We start from the raw sequence: 23,208 nt of genomic DNA on the forward strand, positions 1-23,208 counted from the left end.
TAACAGCTTCATACAACCCACTTTTTTTTAATCTCACAGTTTTGTGGGCCAGGGGTCATAGGTCCTCTATTCTAAATGGCATCTGAGAGCCACAGTTAGTCTGGGGCGAGGGCTGTAGTGCCAATTCAAGACAAAACCAGGGAAAGATGCAGTTATTGTCTCACGGGACTCTGGCAGAATTCTGCTCTGTGGGTTGTGGTTTGCTGCTTGTCGGCTGGAGATCACCCTCAGCTCCTTCCACAGAGGCTCTCCACTGCACCGTAGGTGACACGGCAGCTGACTGCAGGCAAGAGAGGGAGAGCCTAGTGGTTGGGAACACTCTTATCTTCACAACACTCTAGCATGTATGTGATCATGTTAGAAGCAAGTCACGGGTCCCAGCCACACTAAGAGAGTGTCACACAAAGACATGAATGCCAAGAGGCAGGCAGGGGTCCTTGAGGGCCATCTTAGAATCTATTCACCTCCATAATGAGTTCAATAGCCTCCTCGAATCAGCTAAGCTATGTGGCACCCAAGGGGGAGACACGATGGCTCGTGTCTGTGAACTGCTGGATAGGTCTCATTAGCTCAGCCTTCCTTATTTAAGTCCTTGCTGCCGCCAGGCCGCTTGGGGATGCAAAGGTCATCTTAAGATGAAAATATCACTACTATTATCAACTCAGTGCGGGCTCCAACAAACATCTCTCCTCGAGATGCTGGTGTGTGGCTCATTTTGCCAGAGCAAATGTGTGCTAATTGTGTGAGTCTACAATGCAAATACAATTAGACTGATTGCACAGACACTTCAGAGGGAAACTGTTTGGATAACAAAGCTTGGGAGAGACTTTTGGGAAAACTGACGAAACTCTCAAGTAATTCTGCTAAAAACCAACCCCTGTTTCAATCACGCTGGATTATTGAAGTATAGAAACTAATAAATTTATTTCTCATGGAAAAATATCCAAAAAGATTGCTTAGAAAAACTAAATTCCTTTCATTCTAAGAGAATTACCTAGACAACTTAAATAAGCATATCTTAGATGTAATAATCAAAATAACGATTTGCATTACTTTAACCTCCTTTTCCTATTAGCTGTGAAGTCTGATCTCCTGTGCTGTGTGTTTGAGTCCTAACTCTGTCATCACTGGCTGTGTGATCTTGAGCAGGTTATTTTACTGCCCCAAGCATGAGTTTGAAAGTCTATAATAAGAAGGCACCGACCGTAACAGTGCCGTAGCACCCACTGCCTCTTCTAACCTAAACGACAAGCCTAAGAGGCTAGCACCAGGACAGACACCTACGAGAGAGACTTACAATTAAAGTTACTATCTGGGTATCCCACGTTTGGCGTTACGAGCTTTGGTAGCCGAGTCACCAGGAGAAACGCAAAGGTTCTTCAAGTTGAGGATAGGCTGGTTTGAGGGGAGGCTACCTAATCTGAATCTACCTTAAAAAGTCTCCCAATGAAAAAAAAAAAAAGAGCGAGAAGCAACCACCAAAGTCAGCAGAAGTGTGACGGGCACAACGCCATGTCTCCACCGGCAGCCCAGGGTCCCACTCTCCCCTGCTGCTGTGTGTACTAGGGTGGAGAATGAACAAAAGCCCAAGGCCATCAACGGCCTCCGCCCTAACTAACCCTCTGTCAGCCTCCCACCCCACCCTTACGATCCTCCAGGGCACTGCTTTAAACTTTCCCAACTGTTCTCTTGGGTTCTCAGGAATCTAAATCAAGCAGGCAAGTAAGTCACCATTGAACTATCTCTCAGGAATGCTCTGAACAGAGGGAGGAATCTCAAGTGGGGCCCAGTGGTGGCTCTGGTCCATTTCCGAACACAGTGCCTTGGGTTTGGTGTGTTCAGTCATCATAAGCCGACGGAGCGTGGCAGACTTCAGAGTCCGGGAAAGGGGCACCGCTGGGCAGAGGGATGACGCGAACGCAAACTGCTGAGCCCACGCATGCGCGCCTAAAGCCATGATTGCCTTGGGAGGCTGAGCTGCTTTCAGGCTGGGACCCTGAGACCCAGCGTCGTGTTAAGCAAGTGGGTTTCTTCGGTTGAACAAGAGACCACATGGGATCCTAAAGGCTCAAACTTGGGAAGGGAAAGGCGGAGTGTAATGCACACAGTGGGGCCTTGGAGAGGATTCTGGGCAGAAGGGAGTGTTATCTCACAGCCGGCTTTGGGCGCCCACTGATACACTGACGTCACCGTGGAAAGATTTGATTCAGCCTTATGACTAAAGGAGACGCTTGGTAGCACGCCAGATGGTATTTAATGGTGAGACTTGGGGGTTAGGGGGTGGGTATTGTTTTAGCAAACGGTACATGGACAAATTCAAAAGCCCAGCATACTGTTTCCCTTTCTAGTAAGGATTAAAGAACATTAGAGAACAATCCTAAACAAATGATGATGATGATGATGATGATGATGATGATGATTTTAAAAAGGGGCTGTTATGCAGATGAGATCCAAACTTTGGCCTTAAACATTATCGATTACTGCACTTTCAACATTTAAAGGTAAAAATCTCCAAAAAATGTTTGGCAGTCTACACTTTCACACTTGCCTAATTTAACCCCTCTGAAATACAACTGTTAGCCTTGAGTTCATGCTGTCTACAAAGTCCATAGATGTCCTTGTTATGTTAGAGCATTGGGGCTAAGAAATGGGGTTCACTCGAGGTCTAGGCTGCTGTTCCCTTGAAACCAATCCCTTGATGATAAACGCAGGTGTGGCCCCCCACCCCGCTCCCACAACTCCCAAACACCTCAGGGTCTCTGACTCCAATGAGCTTCAGCTGGAGCCTGGGAACACACGGAGGATCGCAAAGTTGCCTGCCTCAGTTGTGGGGGGGTGGCTACAGATGGAGGTGAGGGCAGTTCCTGGATGGGCCTCTCTAATGGCTGAGGGCAAATCTCGGAATCAGCTGCGGCTGGGGGATGGGCACACCTGCCAGACAGTAGACAGCTGGGCCTTCCCCAGCAGCCTTCAGTGACAAGCCACAGCTGTGTAGTAGGCCCCTCCTAGGACTGGGCCAGGCACCCCAGCATCCAAAGCCTCTGTAGCAATGGCATCACCAGCTACCACCTCCACAGGCTAAGAGCTAAGCATCTTCATGGTCAGCCTTTGGATCAAGGCCTCAGGCCTGGCTTCTGAGGAACATGATTGAAGATGAAAAGCAAGTTTCATTTCTGTCAACTACATCCTAACACATTAAAACAAATCCTCTTTACAAGCGCTGTGGGTGTCTTAGTTAGGGTTTTCTTGCTCTGAACAGACACCGTGACCAAGGCAAGGCAACTCTCACAAGGACAACATTTAATTGTCGCTGGTTTACAGGTTCAGAAGTTCAGTCCATTATCATCAAGGTGGAACATGGCAGCATCCAGGCAGGCATGATGCAGGAGGAGCTGAGAGTTCTCCATCTTCATCTGAAGGCTGGTAGTGGAAGACTGACTTCCAGGCAGCTAGGATGAGGGTCTTAAGCCCACACCCACAGTGACACACCTACTCCAACAAGGCCACACCCATTCCAACAAGGTCACACCTCCCAATAGTGCGGCTTCCTGGGTGAATCAAATATAAACCATCAGAGTAGGTGTCATGGCGACCCATGGGAATGAGCTGTCCCTCTTTAAACCCTTTTCTCATGGATTCAAATGGAATCTATACTATTTTTCCAAACCTTGTGGACAACAACACAGATATGAGTTCATAGTGCTTGATCACATAGACTTGTCACCTCAGTTCCTGAGAGGCTGAGGTGGGAGGAGCTTGAGTTCAAGGCCAACCTAGGCTACATGGTAAGACCCTGTCTCAGTGTACTAGCTGGTTGTGTGTCAACTTGACACAAGCTAGAGTTATCACAGAGAAAGGAGCTACCCTTGAGGAAATGCCTCCATGAGATCCAGCTGTAAGGCATTTTCTCAATTAGTGATCAAAGGTGGGAGAGCCCCTTGTGGGTGGTGCCATCCCTAGGCTGGTAGGCTTGGGTTCTATAAGAGAGCAGACTGAACAAGCCAGGGGAAGCAAGCCAATAAATAACATCCCTCCATGCCTCTGCATCAGCTCCTGTTTCCTGACCTATTTAAGTTCTAGTCCCAACCTCCTTTGGTGATGAACAGCAGTGTGGACATGTAAGCTCAATAAACCCTTTCCTCCCTAGCTTGCTTCTTGGTCATGATGTTTTGTGCAGGAATAGAAACCCTGAGACACACATTCATGTAAAAGACTAGGCGTGGCGACAGCTGTGATACTGGCAGAGACAGGAGGATGGCTGGGGCTTGCTGGCTACCAGCTTTGTGCAAAGGAATAAGCTGGGTGTCAGAGCAGGGCCAGAGCATCCTCCTCTGACTGCCACAGGCACAGGCACAAGTGCACACGCCTGCCTGCGCATAGATGAAGCATGCTGCACACATGGGGGGAGGGGCACTGCACACATGGGGGAGGGGTACTGCACACATGGGGGGAGGGGTACTGCACACATGGGGGAGGGGTGTTTTTACAATGATAATCAACAGTCCTGGTGGCTTGGTAGGGGTGGTATTTTCAGATTGCATTCTCTGGCCAAATTACGCAGCAAACCCTCCATGCAGTCAAGGAAATGTATGATTTAGTGCTGTTCTTGGCAAGTGGTGTCAGTGAGAGGATTGGCTATTTCATTGCTTTCTACTTTAGCTATCTGATAACAACAGTAACTAACTTCTTTTTTCACTAATAATAGGGGTATAAGAGCCGGGTATCCTGGAAATCAATTTTATACATACATACATACATACATACATACATACATACATACATGTGTGTGTGTGTGTGATTCAGAAAGCGAAAAGGTAGTTAAGTATGATAGAGCCCAAGTACTGGGTGACAGAGACAAGGCAGTGTATCTGGCCAGATCCTACCATGCTCCTGCAGGAAATCATCATTGGCAGATCAATAGTTCTTGAATTTAGATCATGGGGTTGCCAGGGGGCCCTGGGCATTCATGAAGCACCCTGCTTTCTTTACCATGATGGAGATAAACTGGCTGCTTCTGAGTGTCTACGAAGTTCACTCGATGCCTTTTGGGAGGTTACAAAAACTCAGCCAGCAAACAGCCTTCCCTTGAACCATGCCAGTCCAGAACCCTGATCTCAAGAGAAACCAGACTCTGGTGCTTAGAAGCCCCCTGGCCCGCGATGCTCTGTTCAGACTAACACTAGGTACACCACATCACCACGCCCAGTGTGCAGTTTGGTGTTTCATCCATGTTCATTTCTGTCCCCACCCCCAACCCCAGCCTCGTGTCCTGCCTACGGTCACCGTAGCCACCATCACAGTGCTTGGTTCATTTCATCTTCCTGAAGCATCATCAGAGGTCAGCGCCTTCTCTACGTCTGAGCCAGCGCCATAAGCGGTAATAGCCTTAATCTCCCCACTGTCCCTCCTCGGAGGCTTGCCGAGGACTTAGCACACCTCAGGTGCGGGGCACAGGTGCATAAGCTACTTTTATCCCAAACGGAAGCTGGAACACAGTGAGATAGAGATTTTTTTTCCCAAGAAATATTCATATTTCCTTCCTTCCTCTTAGTCGGTGACACGGTTTCAGTCGCTCCCCTGGAAACCAGATAAAACTGCCAGCAATCAGGCACCCACGCCTCTTCAGCCCGACTGATTAGCAGAGGCTGGCTAGGGGCTATCAAGGGGTCTCACGTGACCATCTCCGCTGAATGATGCTGATTGGAGCTCAAAAGAGCCATTTCATTCGGAAACGGTTGTCGGGCACCGCGCGGACCCAGCCTGTGGTTTCGGGTAGAAGCGCGTGACGTGCTGCCTCTGATTTATGTCCGGTTCTTTGAGAGAGAGGAAAAAAAAAACGCTCCTTGCTAAGTGATGTGAACCTCTTGTATCTCCCTCTATTTTTAGCCACCAAGTTGAGTGGTGAATCAGGTTATAATCAGACAGGGTACTCAAAGACATATTAGACTCAAATAAAATTATAGTGCCTAAGACGTGACCCACATTTTTTTTGAAAAGTAGAACCAGAATTCAATCCACATTCAATGGAATCAAAAAAAAAAAAAAACTTTTTTAAAGGACTCATTATGTATTATCAAGTACGCCTCTAAGATTGAGTTTCCTTCTGTTTTAATCAAAACTCCAAATGTCCAGGCAGCTCCTTCCAAAAGCCATAGATAGACATTATTTCTCTTGCATATTAGCATTATTCCGCGAGCTGCCATCCTGTGGGACCAGGAGCCTCATTCCCATACATATGGACACACCTGCACCATGACAGCTGCTTCCTGAAACCCCGGCAGCCATGAGGAGCAAAGGCAGATCTCATTCTCACGCCGGTGGAACGGTTTAGTGAGGAGGCAAACACTAAGCACATAACAGAATAAGTAGATGGCTAGGCTCTGGGGTCGAAACTGTGTCATGAGTTCATTTCTGTCTCTCTCATCCATCCATGATGTCATCTGTCCAGTTTCTCTTTCCAGAAGATTCTATGCGACTAAAGATGGCCACTTGCAGCTCCCGGCTACTACAGTCATAGAGAACGAGAATCCCAGGAGAATTCTTGTCTCCAGAGCTCAAGCAATGCTTTAGGGGAGAGAGAGAGAGAGAGAGAGAGAGAGAGAGAGAGAGAGAGAGAGAGAGAGAGAGAGAGGGAGAGGGAGAGGGAGAGGGAGAGGGAGAGGGAGAGGGAGAGGGAGAGGGAGAGGGAGAGGGAGAGGGAGAGGGAGAGGGAGAGGGGAAGGGAGAGGGAGAGAGAGGGAGGGAGAGCTGATTTGGACCACATGCCCTTTCCTATACCAAGCATGAAGACTGTGGAATCAGCTATCTGATTGTCTGGGTGTTTTCCCCCAAATAAAAGCACTAAGACTGGTGATACCGTTCAACCATAGGACACTTGCATAGCATTCAGAGAGCCCTGGGCTTGATCCCCAACACAGGGGGGAAAACCGAAACCCATAAAAACATGAAGCCATTGCTAAAGCATGGTAGGCCGGTATGTTTATCTGACACAATATCAGAGACTCGTTCTTCAACGTACATCAAGTGAAAGAAGGGGCGAAACTGAACCTTAAATTTTCCTGTTCCTTCCGGCTCTTCTGCAGGCCTTGGGCTTCAGATTTATGAGCATGGTGCAGAAAGGCAGTCCATGATCTCAGATCTGCCCAGACTGGCAAGTTTGGTTATGTTTGCTGTTGCTATGACAAAATCCTGACTGAAGAAACACACTGGAGGACGGCTGACTTGGGCTGTTGCTTTCTGAGAGCTTGTCTGTGGTCTGGTTTGGACCTGACATGAGGTTGAACATGACGGCGGCAGACAGGAAGCAGAGTGTAGCAGTTTGCATCATGGTGGCCAGAGTGTTGAGAAAGAGGATGGCCACGCCCCTGGCTTTCTCCCTCCTCCCTTAGGTAACCCTCTCGGGGACACACTACCACAGACACACTCAGAGGTGTGCACTAATCCTCAGGCACTCCTCAGCCTTGTCACCAGAGTGAAAAACAAGATTAACCATCATGATAAGCTTTCTTCCTCCATGACTCCCAGGGTCCACGTGGTCTTGAGTAGGTAGCTAGGTAGGTAGGTAGGTAGGTAGGTAGGTAGGACCTCTTACCCTCAAAAACAGTTTCCATACTAAGAGCATGGCAATAATAAATCCACCATAGAGGATGATTGGGAAGATTAAATGTTACAATGTATATGAAGCGATACATTCGCTTCTGAGAGCTTTGAAGACAGATGGGCTATGGATGTGTCCAGTTCTCCTGGAAGTATGATGCTCTATAGCAATCCCTGCATAGACTTCTAACTTGAGAGTTGGGAAGTGAGGGGTGTATGGAGAGAAAAAACCGTAAACAAACGAGCAAGCATACATTCTTTGTTCTGATCAGTTCTCTGGTGGAAATGAAGTGGTAAGATACAGAGTGTCTCAATTAGGGTTTGCATTAGTGTGAACAGACACCATGACCGAGGCAACTCTTATAAGGGCATTTAATTGAGGCTGGCTTACAGGTTTGGAGGTTCAGTCCTGTATCAAGACAGGAACATGGCAGCATCCAGGCAGGCATGGTGTGGAAGGAGCTAAGAGGTCTACATCTTCATCTGAAGGCTGCTAGCAGAATACTGGCTTCCAGGCAGCTAGGACAAGGGTCTTAAAGCCCACCCCCACAGTGACACACTTCCTCCAACAAGGCCACACCTACTCCAACAAGGCCACACCCACTCCAACAAGGCCACACCCACTCCAACAAGACCACACCCACTCCAACAAGGCCACACCTAAGAGTGATTCTCCCTGGGCCAAGCATATTCAAACCACCACACATAGTAATGAAGGTGGAAGCCTCCTTTATACAAGAAAGTTCGGGAAAGTATGAATGGAAGGATAAGAAAAACATTGCTATATTAATAGTAGGGGGTGAGAAGAATGGCAAGAGTAAAGTCTACAAGGCAGAAGAGGGACGGATATGATATATTCAGGGAAGAGACATAGATCTGTGGTTAAGTAGGAAACAGGTCATAGAAGACCTTGCAAAGCAAAGGAAGAAGTTTGGATTCCACAGTGACTGATATAACTGGTTCTAAATCTTACTTTGTGAGTGGCATGCACCTGTAATCACGTACTCTGTGGGTCGAGGCAGAAAGGTCAATAGTTCAAGGTTATTCTCTGCTACATTGTGTGTTCAAGGCTAGCCTGGGGTTCCATGAGACCCTGTGTGTGTGTGTGTGTGTGTGTGTGTGTGTGTGTGTGTGTGTGTGTAGACTATTGCAGTTGTCTAGTAGACAACTGGAGTGCCTTCTAAGGTGGTGCTGATGTCCGAGTCAGGAGGACTATCGATGATTTGAGGCTCTGCTTTGGTAATGAGACCAGGAAGAACCCAAGACGGAGTTGTATGTAGGAGAGGAGGGGAAAGGGAAGAGTTAAACCTTTGATTCTGGCCGAATATGGGAATATTTATTAATATTGGAAAGCTGGAAAGAAACAGAATTAACAAGTTGAGGATCTGAGGTATTTTAGGGACTTGGGGCAGAATGATAGATTGAGTGGTCAAGTTTGGGGTTCAAGAGAGAGCCTAAAGCTGGGGAACACACTTGGGTCTGAATGAGATCTCAGGGACAGGGTGGGAAGGGGAAGGGCCCAGATGCACGGATTTCTTGCACGAGTCTTGGGAGCTGGTGAGAAGGTCAACAATGGAAGACAAGCTGAAAATGAGGAAAGGAACCAGGGCAGCAGCAGGTTGAGTGGGATGAAGAGGAAAGTGTCTCAGGAAGGGAGCAGCCTGCTCTGATGACGGCTGTTGAGAGGCAGTAGAGGAGGACAGGGAAATGACCTTAGAATGTAGAAGAAAAAGGAAAAAAGTAAAAAGCACCCTTTGCAACAATGCTCCCAGACGGATCTTTAAAAGACAAATCTGGAAACGTTACTCCTTCAATTGAAAACCTCCACGGCTCATCACCAGCTCCTTAGCGGGCCGTATTGATCTGCAATTGGCCATTGGCCTCTGTCTGCCCTCATCTGCTGCCTGCTCTCCAGGAGCAGTGACTAGAATCCTGTGCCCCATCCCTGCATCCCGGTCGCTGTGTCTGGGACCCGTTGTGACCTCACCTGCCCTGGAGCATTCAAGAGGCTGGTGTAACTGGGCTGGGCCTCACCTCTCTAGGGGTTGTCTTCCCCATCTAGGGGATGTTTTTACCTCCTGGGGTCTCACAAACACCCTCCCTGGATCATGCATTTCAGGCTCATTAACGTTGTTCTCAGATTTATCTCGCCCACGATGAGCCTGTTGGCAGCTGAGGCTCTGAATCCATTCATCTTTAGGTCCCAGGGTCATGCCTTGCCTATTCTGGATACTAGACAAGGACTCACTCAATACATTCAGTAGAGACTTCTGTTTGGAACAGAAGTCACAACCATTTGCTACAGTTGGATCCTGAATGTCCTCCAAGGGTCACCGCTTAGTCCCAAAGTAGAACATCTTGGGGTGGGGGAACCTTTAAAAGGTGGGGGTGGGGAGTCTGTGGAATTCTGTACATTATGGGAGCATATGTCTCCAAATGAGGTTGCAAGTTCTCACCCATTCTTACTGTTTCCTCTTGCTCAGTGGTCTCAAGGTTCGACAGCTTTGCCCACCCATGCACGCTATTCATAATCTGGCCGCTCAACCTAAGCCTGGCCCCTTAACCTAAGCCTGGCCCCTTAACCTAAGCCCGGCCCCTCAACCTAAGCCCAGCCCCTTAACCTAAGCCTGGCCCCTTACCAAAAACCTAAAAGCAGTAAGAACTCTCTAAAATTCTAAGTCCAAAATCAATCTTTTTCTCCATATAGACGTATCTTGCTACAGTAATGGGATGCTCACGTACTACTCTTCCAGGAAAAACAATGTTAAAATATCTTGACTGTTTTTTAATGCATTTATAGATCCCTATCATTCAAAAATGAACCTTGAATGGTACGCAATATTAGTAGCCTTCTGTGGGTTTAACTGTACCTGCACAGCAGCCGTGAAGCCCTAATTCCTGTTGTTTGTACTGTGATCTGATTTGGAGATATTATTTTTTTAATGTTTTTGTTTATTTGGTATTTAAGTTTATCATCATTATCATTAATAATAATAAATATAGAATTCACAGTAGTTATTATTATTATCATTATGTATTTATTTATTTATTTATTTTGAGACTGGGTCTCCTTACATAGCTCAGGCTGGTCTTACACTTGGGATCTCCCTGCTTGAATTTTGGGAGGAAATGGGGTATTTTTGTTTTTTTTGTCATTGACTTTTTTAGTTAGCATACAAAACAGTGGCTTCATTATGAGGTTTCCATGCGCCCATTATTATATTTTGCTCGTATTTGCCCTCCCCCACCCACCTGCTTCTGTTTACTTGTTCCTGTAAGACATTTAAGTAAAACTGAGGCACAGCTGGGCACACTGGCATACCCCCTTACGCTCAGCACTCGGCAGGCAGAGCAACTGGGTCTCCATGAGCCTGAGGCCACACTGAGAACTTGTCTTTTTTAAAAACTGAGTGAGTAAGGCCCAAAAGGTGGACTGTTTTTTCCTCCTCAACCTAAAAGTCAGTCAGTATTCCTAATCTAATATGGATGACAGACAGACAGATGTGCTGGAGGGAAGACGTCTGGACAAGGAGAAACTTCTTGAAGACAGGGGATTGGTCTAACACATTTACAAACTGAGGAATGGCTATGACTTTTGTAAGAGTCATATTACCTGGTGCCTTCAGAGGGAACACAGTTCTACCAATGCCTGGACTTGAACTTTTAGACCCTAGGCAGGAAACAATAAGTTGTTCTTTAATCCATCCAGCCGTTGTTTGGGCAGATTCAAGAAGCTAATATCCCCCATTGCGTGGAAGAAAACTATATATATATCCTTTTCTTTTTAGTACCCCAGAATTTTTCCTCAATTTGATTTTTATGCAAAAGAATGACAATATGCACAAAAACTTGATCTTGCTCTATGCATTTAAGCCTAACAAGAAATTCAGAAGAATCTGTCTCTCTCTCTCTCTCTCTCTCTCTCTCTCTCTCTCTCTGAGGGTGTGTGTAAATGTATCTTTTATTTGCTAGATGTAATCATCCTTTCATAGGCTTACTGCTGAATAAGCTCACCCTTCCTAGTTCTTTTTTATCTCTGGCTGGTTCAACTCATATGTTCTGGCTCAAACTTCTCTCCAAGCTGACTGATTCGATCTGGCTTCTCTCAGCTTCTGACTGAATTGCTCTGCTTGGTCTCAAACTAACTGGCAGTTTGTTCTAATCTTCTGACTTCCTCTTATTCTCTGGCTCCAAATGCCTCTGCTGACCTACACTGAACTGCATGAACACATAAATGAACTCAACTCTACTACACTGCACTCACTATGTTAGTCCCTGATTCTGCGGGATACCCAGAAGAGCTCAAGAACTGCGGAGTCCAATGCAACCATGTGTAAGAGTCTGTTTATTGTTTTCGAGTCAGACTCAGATTGCAACCCTTCCCACTGCACAGGACAGGAGTGCGACCCCTAGTCTAGAAGATTTCACATTATATACAGCATAGTTAGGAATTCTTTGAATACTTAGAGTGATGGGAGAGGCTGATGAGGCAAGGCATAATTCAAACAGGATACCACATGTTAGGGCAGGATTGTGCAGCTGAGAGGGAGATGCTTCCGACCTAAGGATTATCTTTTAAGGGGCTCTCAGGAACTAGTTTTATGACCGGCCATAACTGTCTGCGACCCCTGATCACCTTCCTTCCATGATTCGAATGGGGGACCCTAACCTTCCCTTTCCAAGGACAGACACCAGCTGCACCTGGGAAGTGCCCAGCCAGTTATCAGGGAGAGTGCTAGGCTCAGTGGTGACACAGAGACGAGGGAGGCTGTCATCCCTCTCACTCAAGCTGGCACCTGTGACTCCTCCTCAGAGCAGCCAGGAAGGGGGAGGAAGCTTTGCGCTTGCTGCATGAGGGAGCAGAGGGTGGGGCAAGGGGACTTCTACAAGGGAGTGCAGAGCACATGGGCAAGCTTTCTGCACCTCAACCACGCTGACTCCCAACGCACTGACTTTCTCCCTTCCTGCTCTTCAATAGCTTCTCTTTCCTGTCTGTTCTCATGAGAGTTGGGCGTATCCGATCTCTGACTCATTCTGTCAAATCTTTCTCTGATTCATCACTTTGTCTGCCCCTCAATTAGATGTCACTTTCAAACATGGCTGCTTCCTTCTACAGACTAACTTGACCTTTATTGTTTGGGATTTAAAGGTGTGTACTAACGGCAGGTCTGCATTCTAGCCTGAAGGATTAAAATTCCTCTACAGGGGCGTACGCACATTTTATAGGCATCTGCTGAAGCCAGAAGTTGAGATTAGGATGTCTTCTTCTTCAATTGCTTCTCCATCTTATTTTTGATGTAAGATCTCTTCAGTAAACCTGATGCTTGCTATTTCAGCTAGACTGGTAGCCATTGAGACTTGGGGGTGGGGGTCTGCCTGTCTCTGGCTCTACAGCACTGGGGTACAGAATGTGTCCTGCCACACCCAACTTTTTTACACAGGAGCTGAGGAGCAGAACTCAGTCCCCGTGCTATGCAGCAAGCACTGTATCCACCGACCCATCTCTTCCTCGGCCTTATTTTTATTTAGGAAAAAAAGATACAAGTTGTGCAGCCATGTTTAAAAACATCCAGAATTTATGGAGGTGACAGAAGAATAGACAGTTTTTATAGAGTCGGGTGGGAGTGGGGGAGAGAAACTTATGTTTTGGGGAGGGTGTCAGTCTGACCAGGAAAACAGAAACCCCATTGAGTGTTCTGTTCTGTTCCGTTCTACCATGTTGTATTCTTGGGGATTGAGCGTAGGACCTCACCCATGCTAGGCATGTACTTTACCACTGAGCTATAGCCCTAGCCTCCAAGTGCTTGTTTTTAAAATGGACTGGTTTATAAGACTTGAACACAGTTCTACAGTACTACGTGATGTTTCCATGCATGCATGAGATGTGTCGTGATAAAATTGGGACACACACTTTCAAGTGTTTAAACAAGGGGATTTTAATTCCTGTAACTGGTCACACAGCTGACTAAGTACTGGAAGGGTCAAGGAGGCAAACGGGACTGACAGTTGCCGATGCCACTGTCACCTTCCAAGTGTTCTTCAGAGCGAGCACTCTCAATGTTTTGGATTCTTTTCTGGGAGAGGAGCAGCGTTGTCCTGTGTAAGGCAGCATGTTTCACCTTTATCTACTAGATAGATGCCTGTGTAAGAATCAGTTAGTCTTAACTTACCGAAACCCCCTGAGTGGAACACGCAGAGACAGAAATAGAGGCAAAATGCAAGAGGAATTTTTATTAAAACCAGCATGCTGGGGCGGCTCGTGAAGAGAGAACAACCCCTGCCGTCCCTGCAATGGGTCCTTTTATACCGTTCTCAGGGTGGTCACCTTTAGGCTCAATGTGGTCTCCCTAGCCACAAGGACCTCTGTGTGGTTTGAGGAATGTAATCTGGCCTCTCCCTTCTGGGAGGGGCAAGTTGTCTTTGACCTTTCTAAAGTTCTTGAGTTAACCCTTTCACCTACTATGTCCCCCTCACCCACCTAAGTTGTAGCAAGCAGACTCCTTCAGACACTGCTAAAGATCCCTTGCACATGCATGTGTGTGTGTGTGTGTGTGTGTGTGTGTTGGGGAGAGGAGGACAGGCATACATGCCTTTCCTTGAGAACCACTGAGCTGCAAGGACAAAAGAAGAAGCAGGTGTCTGTAAGAAATCCGACCAAGGTCCCATAATAATAGGCTGGACCCAGGAAGCACACTTGGCTGTCTAAAGAGTCTCCAAGGAGAGGCATCAGGCAGAGAAAAGAAACAGTTGCCCTACCCCGACCCTGCTTCCCAGCCTCCAGGTCCCACACTGCAGATGGTAGCTTCCTGCAACATGATCAGATTAAAGGAGAAAAAGAAAACTGGCTCAGAAGACCATAGTGCAGGGCTCACCTCAAGGCTGGGCCTCTAAGGAAAGGCAAAGTCGAAATCTGATGTAATCTTAGTACTCAGTGGGGAGAGGGTCTGAGGATCTTGAGTTTAAAGTTGGCCTTACCTACATAGAAAGTTCCCGTCTCATAACAAACAAACAAACAAACAAATAGATCTGAGGGCTGTAGTACTTGCGGATCACCAGAGGTGTGCTTCTCCCTGCAAAGACAGACTGACAAAAACAAAGACGATCAAACTTCAAACCTTTTCCAACAAGGGTGTCCTGTTAACGTTTTCAACAGCTCCATGCTTAGTAAAAATTGGGTGACATCTCACCTCATACTGGATAGAATACTTTGAAGATTTGAATAAAAGAAAAGTAGTCCAAGCTAGGATTTGAGCGGTGGGAACTCCAGGTTGAGCCTGGAATTTCTGAGGACTGAGCGCTGACATGTCTTCTGATGCATCCTCATCAGGATGAGAAGTCCTCAGTGCCAAGGAAAGGAACCATCTAGAATGTGTACCTCCCTGCTCTTGCCTACGCTTTCAGCATTCCCTATTTCCCTGAGCTGGAGCCCCCTTCTAGAGTTCTGCACGACCTCTCCCATGGAGTCTAACCTTTGGCGAGCACGAGGGTTGCCCGCTGTAACCCCAGGAGTGACACAACCCCTGTGTGTCACAGGCTGTGCATAAAGCTTGAGGTGGGGCCTAGAGTGTCTGGATGTGTGAGGGATGTTTGTGATGTGGGTGGAGCTGTGGCTGGGGGAAAAGAAGGCATGTGCAGTAAAAAAGCCTTAACAACTATTCCTGCATCAGGAAGCAAATTCTAACCCTTCCCCAAACAGTTGTGTTTCCTTAAAACACTATACCCAAAGCAGTAACTCATTAAGAGAAAGGGAATGGGCATTTTCATTATCTGGTTATCTGCTTCCTCTTAATCTGAAATGAAAAACTGACATTATCAGTTACCACTATAGTGAGACTATGGATAACAAACTGGAGAAATATGAAGTGCATCAAGCTAAAGAAATTTAACATTAGTTCCCAAGCAAGTAAAACTTCAAGTTCATCTATGAAAGCCAACTTAATAAAAATGTCAAAAATGTCTTCGGGTTGACAATTTAGAAAATGTTCAGTTTGCCGGAAACCTAAGCTTAGGCTGAAAGTCATACAGACTTCTTCCAGGCCACAGGAAAGATTGAACTTTCCTCTGGAGGAAATGATGCTGTAGCTGGCATCACTCTTGTAACTTAAGCACTTGGTGGCAGAGGTGGTAATGGGGGAGGGATGGGGTGAAGGGGTGGGGTGGTGGTGAGGTAGGACACTATCTCAGATTTAAAAAAGAGTGGTGAGTGTATATGAAAGAGGAGTATTAAGACACTATTGTGGGTGCCAACAAGTGCTTGCTGACAGTAGCTGTCTCCTGAGAGACTCTGCTAGTGCCTGACAAATATAGAGGTGGGTACTCTCAGCCCCTAACCATTGGACTGAGCACGGGGTCCCCAATGGAGGGACCCAAGGACCTGAAAGGGTCTGCAGCCCCATAGGAGAAACAACAATACAAATCAACCAGTACCCCCAGAACACCCAGGGACTAAACCATCAACCAAAGAGTACACATGGAGGGACCCATGGCTCCAGCCACTTATGTAGCAGAGGATGGCCTTGTTGGACATCAATGAGAGGAGAGGCCCTGGGTCCTGTGAAGGCTCGATGCCCCAGTGTAGGGGAATGCCAGGTCAGGAAAGCGGGAGTGGGTGGGTTGGTAAGCAGGAGGAGGGGGGATGGGACAGGGGGTTTTGGGGGGGGGGGACCAAGAAAAGGGAATCACATTTAAAGAGTAAGTAAAGAAAATATCTAATTAAAAAAATAAATAAAATGGCAGATGCTTATTTTAAAAATGGGGGAAAAAGAAGTCAATAGTAAAGATATTTTGTGGACAGGTGAGATATCTCAGTGGGTAAAGGAACTTGTCAGCAAGCCTCACCATTGAGCTCAGTTCCTGGGGCCTGCAAGGAAGAGGGGGGAGAACCAGTCCCCCCCAAAGTTGTCCACTAACCTTCACACATGCACCATAGCATTAGTGAATGCACACACACACACACACACACACACACACACACACACACACACGCACACACACAATGTTTTTTTAAAGAGACGCTTTTCTTTCTAGTTTTTGTAGAATTTGTCAACTTTTAAATTTTTATCATTCTCTGTCATTCCTTTTTCCATTTTAAGTAAACACTAAATTTTACACTCAACTTCATACCCGTGGTTCTGTGTTCTTTTTTTTTTATTTTATTTTTTTTAAAGATTTATTTATTATATGTAAGTACACTGTAGCTGTCTTCAGACACCCCAGAAGAGGGCATCGGATCTCATTACAGATGTCTGTGAACCACCATGTGGTTGCTGGGATTTGAACTCAGGGCCTTCGGAAGAACAATCAGTGCTCTTAGCCGCTGAGCCATCTCTCCAGCCCGGTTCCGTGTTCTTTTTCATCTGTTTTTTTTTTTTTTTTTTTTTTTTTTTTTTTTTTTTTTTTGTCATCCTTCCACACGTGGTCCCTCCATGTGTACTCTTTGGCTGGTGGTTTAGCCCCTGGGAGCTCTGGGAGTACTGGTTAATTCATATTGTTGTTTCTCCTATGGGGCTGCAAGCTCCTTCAGCTCCTTCAGTCCTTTCTCTAGCTCCTCCATTGGGGACCCCATGCTCAGTCCAATGGTTGGCTGAGAGCACCCACCTCTGTATTTGTCAGGCACTGGCAGAACCTCTCAGGAGACAGCTGTATCAGGCTCCTGTCATCCATTCGTAAGTTTTATTCTCCGCGGAACTTGGGTCCTCCCCAGCCGTCGCCATTACTTTGAGAACTATCTGTGTATGGAGGTGACAGCAGAAGGTTTGGGGACATTGAAAGAAAATTATGTGAAAGACGAGCTTGTCCTGGCCCCAGAGACGTCAAGATGTATCCTATCAAGGTAAACAAGTCCAAGACCAGCAAGCACTTCCTGCATGCTGTTCTCAGAGAATGACTGAAGTCTTCATTTCTCTCTGTTTCTGCTTCGTAGCCATGGTGGCCGCTGATAACAAAAGACACCACTGCAAGGGCAGCGGATGACCTGCTGTGTCGCCACAGCCGGGGTTAGGGCTGAGCCGACCCAGCATTCCCTCAGAACGCACCTCTGACACAGGGCTTGGGGATCTTTGTCAGGGCTCCAGGGACCGTCCTCGATCCTCACGGTAGATAAGGCAGATGCGGGCCTGAGGGGCGCAGGTACCCACATCAAGCCGGATTCACCGGTGAAACTGCAGGGCCACGACTGTTCTCACGGAAAAGATCGGAGATTCTTTCTTAGGGTGGAATTTATTGTTTCTTGTAGAGCAAAGACATTCTACCCTGGGGCGTATTGGGTTTCTAGAGTGCTCACATTTCCTTAAAAATAGTTATTGAGATTTGCAGATTTAATTTCTGCTTAAGTTGCTGTGTTTCGGGAGCTTGTAAAAGATAGGTTACCTGGGGCGATGCTCGCTGCCCTTTTTTTTTTTTTTTTTTTTTAACACCCAAGCTTCTTTGATTCCTGATGGTTAAGTAAAGGAGATTGAACACAGCGGCTTTTATCCCCTTTCTCTTCTGAAATCTCACTGGCATGATGGTAAAGGAATAAAGCAGGTAGAAAATAGGAATAAGTCCACGTGCACAGGCAGAAAGGAGAGCCGAGAGGGTAGCAGAGCCGAGTGTGGAGGCGCATGCCTGGCGGGTGGGGCCAGGAGGAATGAAGGACTGCGGGGAGCTCAGGGTTACTCTGTGGGTTCAAGGACAACCTGAACCACTTGAGACGCAGCCTCCAGAGAGAGGACAGCTGGGCCGGTGGATTGCCCAAAGGGAAAGGCACTTGCTGCTAAGCCTGGTGACCTTCACTCAGACAGATGGCAACAAGATCATGAGACACTTAGGCACTGTGTATCCTACAGCCCAGCAGACAGTATTATTATTATTATTATTATTTTGTTTTTGGCTTTTGAGACAGGGTCTCTCTGTATAGCCCTGACTATGTAAGACCCGAAAAAATCCGAGGGTGCACCAGCGCCCCATGCCTCTGAAGGTGACACCCATATCACTCGCGAGAAACGGTCTTGATGAAAAAGCAAGAGGATTTTTTTATTCCAGAGACTCTGAGGTCCACAGTCATACACCACACAGGGGTAGAGGACTGTGGGACCCCGAGTACAGAATTGGGACAGCTTTTATAAGTTTACAACAAAGCCTGCGAATCACAAACCAATCATTTCTTAGCATGGAGAGCCCAAGTAGTGCAAGCCAATTGATTTGTACCACTCCATAGTTTCTAGGCCAATCAGTTTAAATTATTGGAGCCCGCGCTCTGTGGACCAATTAGTTTCCTATAGAAGGTCTATAGCTGTGGGCAGGCTCTGGAATGTGACCTTTTACCTAGTTTTTAACAAAGAGCGGGCTCAAGAAATGCGACCTTTCTAACAAAGAGTGGGCTCTGGAATATGAGGTGTTTGGGGCTCCTTGGAAGGCTGGAGTTAGAGCTTCTTTGGAGCAAGATAGCGTCTTAAACTTCTGACCTCTTGGGGTCATTAGAGAGTTAGGCTGTATTTTCTATCCTTTCAGCTATCCTGGAACTCACTCTGTAGACCAGGCTGGCCTCGAACTCAGAAATCCGCCTGCCTCTGCCTCCCAAATGCTGGGATTAAAGGCGTGTGCCACCACTGCCCAGCACCCCAGCAGACAGTAATAAGCAATCGCAATCGCTACACACATTTTTGCTGAGAACAGAGTCAGGTTCTGGAGCTCCCCTGCACAGATAGCTAGACCGACTGCCTACGGATTACAGTTGTCCCCCAAGGCAAAAACGGCTTCCTATCTCTGGTTTGTATCAGGGAGTAAAAGAAACTTATGTTGGGATGAATTTTATATTGTTGCCAAGATACAGTTTCTCATAAATGAGATCTTTTAATTCAGGAACAAACATTAGAAGAGTTCTTCTCAGACTGATTTAGGAAAGAAAAAATTGCTGATTTACATATTTTAAAGGGACAAATGGTCAATTGACTTTAGGAATGCTTTTTAAAATTTTTCATTTATTTGCTTCTTTTATAAATTACTGAATATTAATTGAATAGAATAATGAGTTTGGGAGCCAGCCAGATGGTTCAGTAGATGAAGGCACACACTCATCACTAAGCCTGACAGCTAGCGTTCAATTGGCAGAAACTCACAACGGAACCAAAAATCATCATCTGACTTACACATGTGCTGTAGCATGCACACATCCACACACAAAATAAATAAATGTGAGGCTGGAGAGACGACTCAGTGGTTAAGAACACTGGCTGCTCCTTCCAAAGGACCCAGGTTCAATTCCCGGCACCCTCATGGCTGCTCACAACTGTCTGTAATTCCTGTTCCAGGGGATCTGATACCTTCTTCTGACTTCCTTGGACACTGCAGGTAGGTGGCAACTTTACATGTATCATATACATAAACTATAATACAATAAATTGAAATTAAAGGAATGGGAAATGCTACTGTGCTTCGATCCCACTCTTTCCTGCCTCTCGTCCATCTCTATATTAAATCTGAATTCCACACATGACAGACAACGGGTGACCCTGGCATATTCTGTGTAGAATCTCCGGTTTCATTGATTTTCTGCCAATAACACCATTTTCTTCATTGCGGCTGGATTAAACTCCATTGTGAATATACGCTACAATGTCTTCATCTGTTCATCTACCGAGGGCACCTAGACTAACTTGGCTGCTGTGGAGAGTGGCCTTGATAAACACAGAGGTGTGACATCCCTATTGTATGCTGACTTCGAATAGATAGGCACCAGGTCACTCACAGCTGCTCTGTTTTTAGCTTTGAAGAACCTCTGGTCACAGAGGCAATTCTAATTTACATTCCCTCCAGCAGGGTATGAATGTTTCTTTTCCCACCTGACCCCCACCACTACTTGCTGCCCTTTGTTCTCTTGAAGAACACTTTTCAGTTGAGATGGAATCCCAGTGGAGTTGTGATTTACATTTCTCTGCTGATTAAGGATTAAGGATATAAGTGTTTCCCCTCCCCCCAAAATATTTATTGACTTAGGCTGAGCTCCACCCAGCATCTTGAAGATCACAGGGTCTTCTTGTCTCTAGTTTCTGCATTCAGAACCTGGATCTTCTTTTGTTAAAGATGTCAACCTGGGAATGGGAAGACATTCACCCCTGGTGTCAAAGAGAAAAGAAAGGAACCCATGTCCCAGGATTCCTATTGGAGGGTCTCCAAATTGGATTACATCAAGTCTTGTGCCTACCTTTCAACCAAACACTGTGTCTAGGAGAAGAGTTGTTACGCTCTAACCAAGATATGGTGGTAGAGTCCATTACAAGGTCTATATGGTTGGAAATGGGGGTGGGGTGAGGATTCCCCCAAAGAAAACAGGACAGGAATGATGAATGCTGTCTAGACAGGCAAGAACGTGTGCTGGATGTTTGAGGAAAGGAGGAATTTATGGAATACATGCTCCAAACCAAATCTAAGGAAAAGATATACAGTAAAAGTCTCTTTTGAAGCTGACTCATGGCCAGCGGGGGTGGGGTGGGGTAGGGGGACGGAGAAGAGGAGGTTCGGATGAGGCCCAGGACTAACTCACACGAATGTTCTCTGAAGATGGTTCTTGTCCACTTTACCTGCTGTTCTTGGAAGGATACACACACAGCCCAGCAGGGAGTTAATGATCTGTTACAGGTTTTGCTTTATTTATTTTCTGGCTGCTCTTCTCCTGAACTCCAGCGGTAAGCTAACGTTCAGTGTGTCGCTACGGTTCGAGCAAGCCTTGGGAAGATGGATCGTTGTTCACTCACAGGAGAATCTCCCAGGTTATGGATGAGGCATAATTAATAATGGCAGAGCAGCCTGGCTAGGAACAAGTCATACGGCATGGAACGCAGACCACAGCAACCGTCCTTCGTGTGGAAACGAGCTGTAAGGTTCTTTCTATGAAAACTGTGCAATAGATGTTCCTGGGTTATTCGTCTTTAATCTATGCCAGGAGTTTAAGTAGAATTTTCTACCACATAGGTCAGAATATAACAGTGGATTTCCATGTCTGGTCTAATGGTGAGGTAAGTGTTTACATAAATTATGATATATTTTTATGAAGGAACTTTTCCAATTAATGATCTCATGGATGAAAAAGAAATCTGCATGACAGTTACAGTATTTTTTATTAAGTGGGAAAAAAAAAGTCAGAAAGAGAGATAAAGTCACCCTTCTATAATAACAATAAAGTATTTATGTTTTGCATAGAAAAAAGAAAAAGATGTATTTAGAGGTATTTACAATACTGTTTCGTTGGCAGCGGAATCATAAATACTCTTCTTTAATCTTCTCTTTTCATTGTCTAAGTTCTAACCTTTTACTATGTACATTTATGGCTTATGCAGTAAAAAGGAAGTGCAGCTGAGGGTTTTTTAACTTAAAAACTATAGCTGCTGTTAATTTTTGATTATACTTCCATTAAACTCTGGCAATGCTGGAATTGTTCCCATAAGCAGATGCACGTCCTTTGTGGGGTGAAGGAGGGAACCAGTTCTTGTACACCTGGGCAATGGGGGACCAAATAGACAAGGCAGCAGCAATCAGAGCAGGAAAGGGGTTCGGGGAGGCCAGCCAGCCTTGCCCCCTCCTCCCACTCAGCTATCAGCCACTGCTTCGGTGGCCTCTCTCCGGGCTAGTGTGGCCAGCCCCATCGCCATGCCGGTGTTCTGGTGCTTCAGGGTTAGAAGGCGTTTCCTTGCTCCCAGGAGATGCTCAGACCCTAGAAAGGGTGGTACCCCTCCCCTAATCCCTAGACTCGCTGTGGAGCCCTCCTGCCTCCCCAGGTGATGCCCAGCTTGTCTCACTGTTGACCTCAAAGCCTTGTTGAGAGACACACTACCTCAGCCCCTCTCCCCAGTGGTGTGCCTCTGCTCAGGTCTCTGGAGTGGCTGCTGCCTGCCTCTGCTACTCCTGCTGAGTCAGAAGCACCCTCCCTCTGAGGCTCGGGAGTCTAGAATCAGAAGCTCCCAAGCCAGGGATTCTTTTCCAGCTTGTCACCCTGCCTTTGCAGCAACAAAGTCTCATGGCACCCTTCCTCTTTTGTTCTCCAGCCTGCCACAGAGGAACACGGAAGTGACAAAAAAAAAAAAAAAAAAAAAAAAAAAAAAAAAAAAGCGAAGCAAACCAAGATATCTTCAAATAACTCAAAAGAGCTGCCCAAAGCTTTCTAAGCCCTGGTGGATTTTTGCCATGCCCAATGGAGATAACCCGGGTTTTTTGTGTTCTTTTTTTCTTTTTTCTAAAGAAGAGATCCATATCCCCTACCTCCTGTCCCAGACCCTGGGTCTGCTATTGTGCACAGCCTAATATAGGCAGAGTCCAGTTAAGTGTTGTATTCAGCTGCCAGTAACATGAAAAATTATTATGACTTCCAATACATATATAATATATAATCTCTATATATGACAATATATAATTATATATGGTTATATATATATATAATTATGTACATATATAATCTGATATATATTATCCCATATATATAAATCTCATGCAGGCCATGAGGTCAATATGTTTGAATTAGTTGGCTAGATTTCAGTTTCTAGAACATTCTTGAACTTGAATTCTAGACCAGCCAGCTGAGCATCCCTGGTCCTGTCCATTTAGTTTTCATTGCATCTGATTCCTTCTTTGCAGAATAGA

The sequence above is a fragment of the Apodemus sylvaticus genome, chromosome 20 (genome assembly GCF_947179515.1).
Source record: "Apodemus sylvaticus chromosome 20, mApoSyl1.1, whole genome shotgun sequence".
Taxonomy (NCBI): Eukaryota; Metazoa; Chordata; class Mammalia; order Rodentia; family Muridae; genus Apodemus; species Apodemus sylvaticus.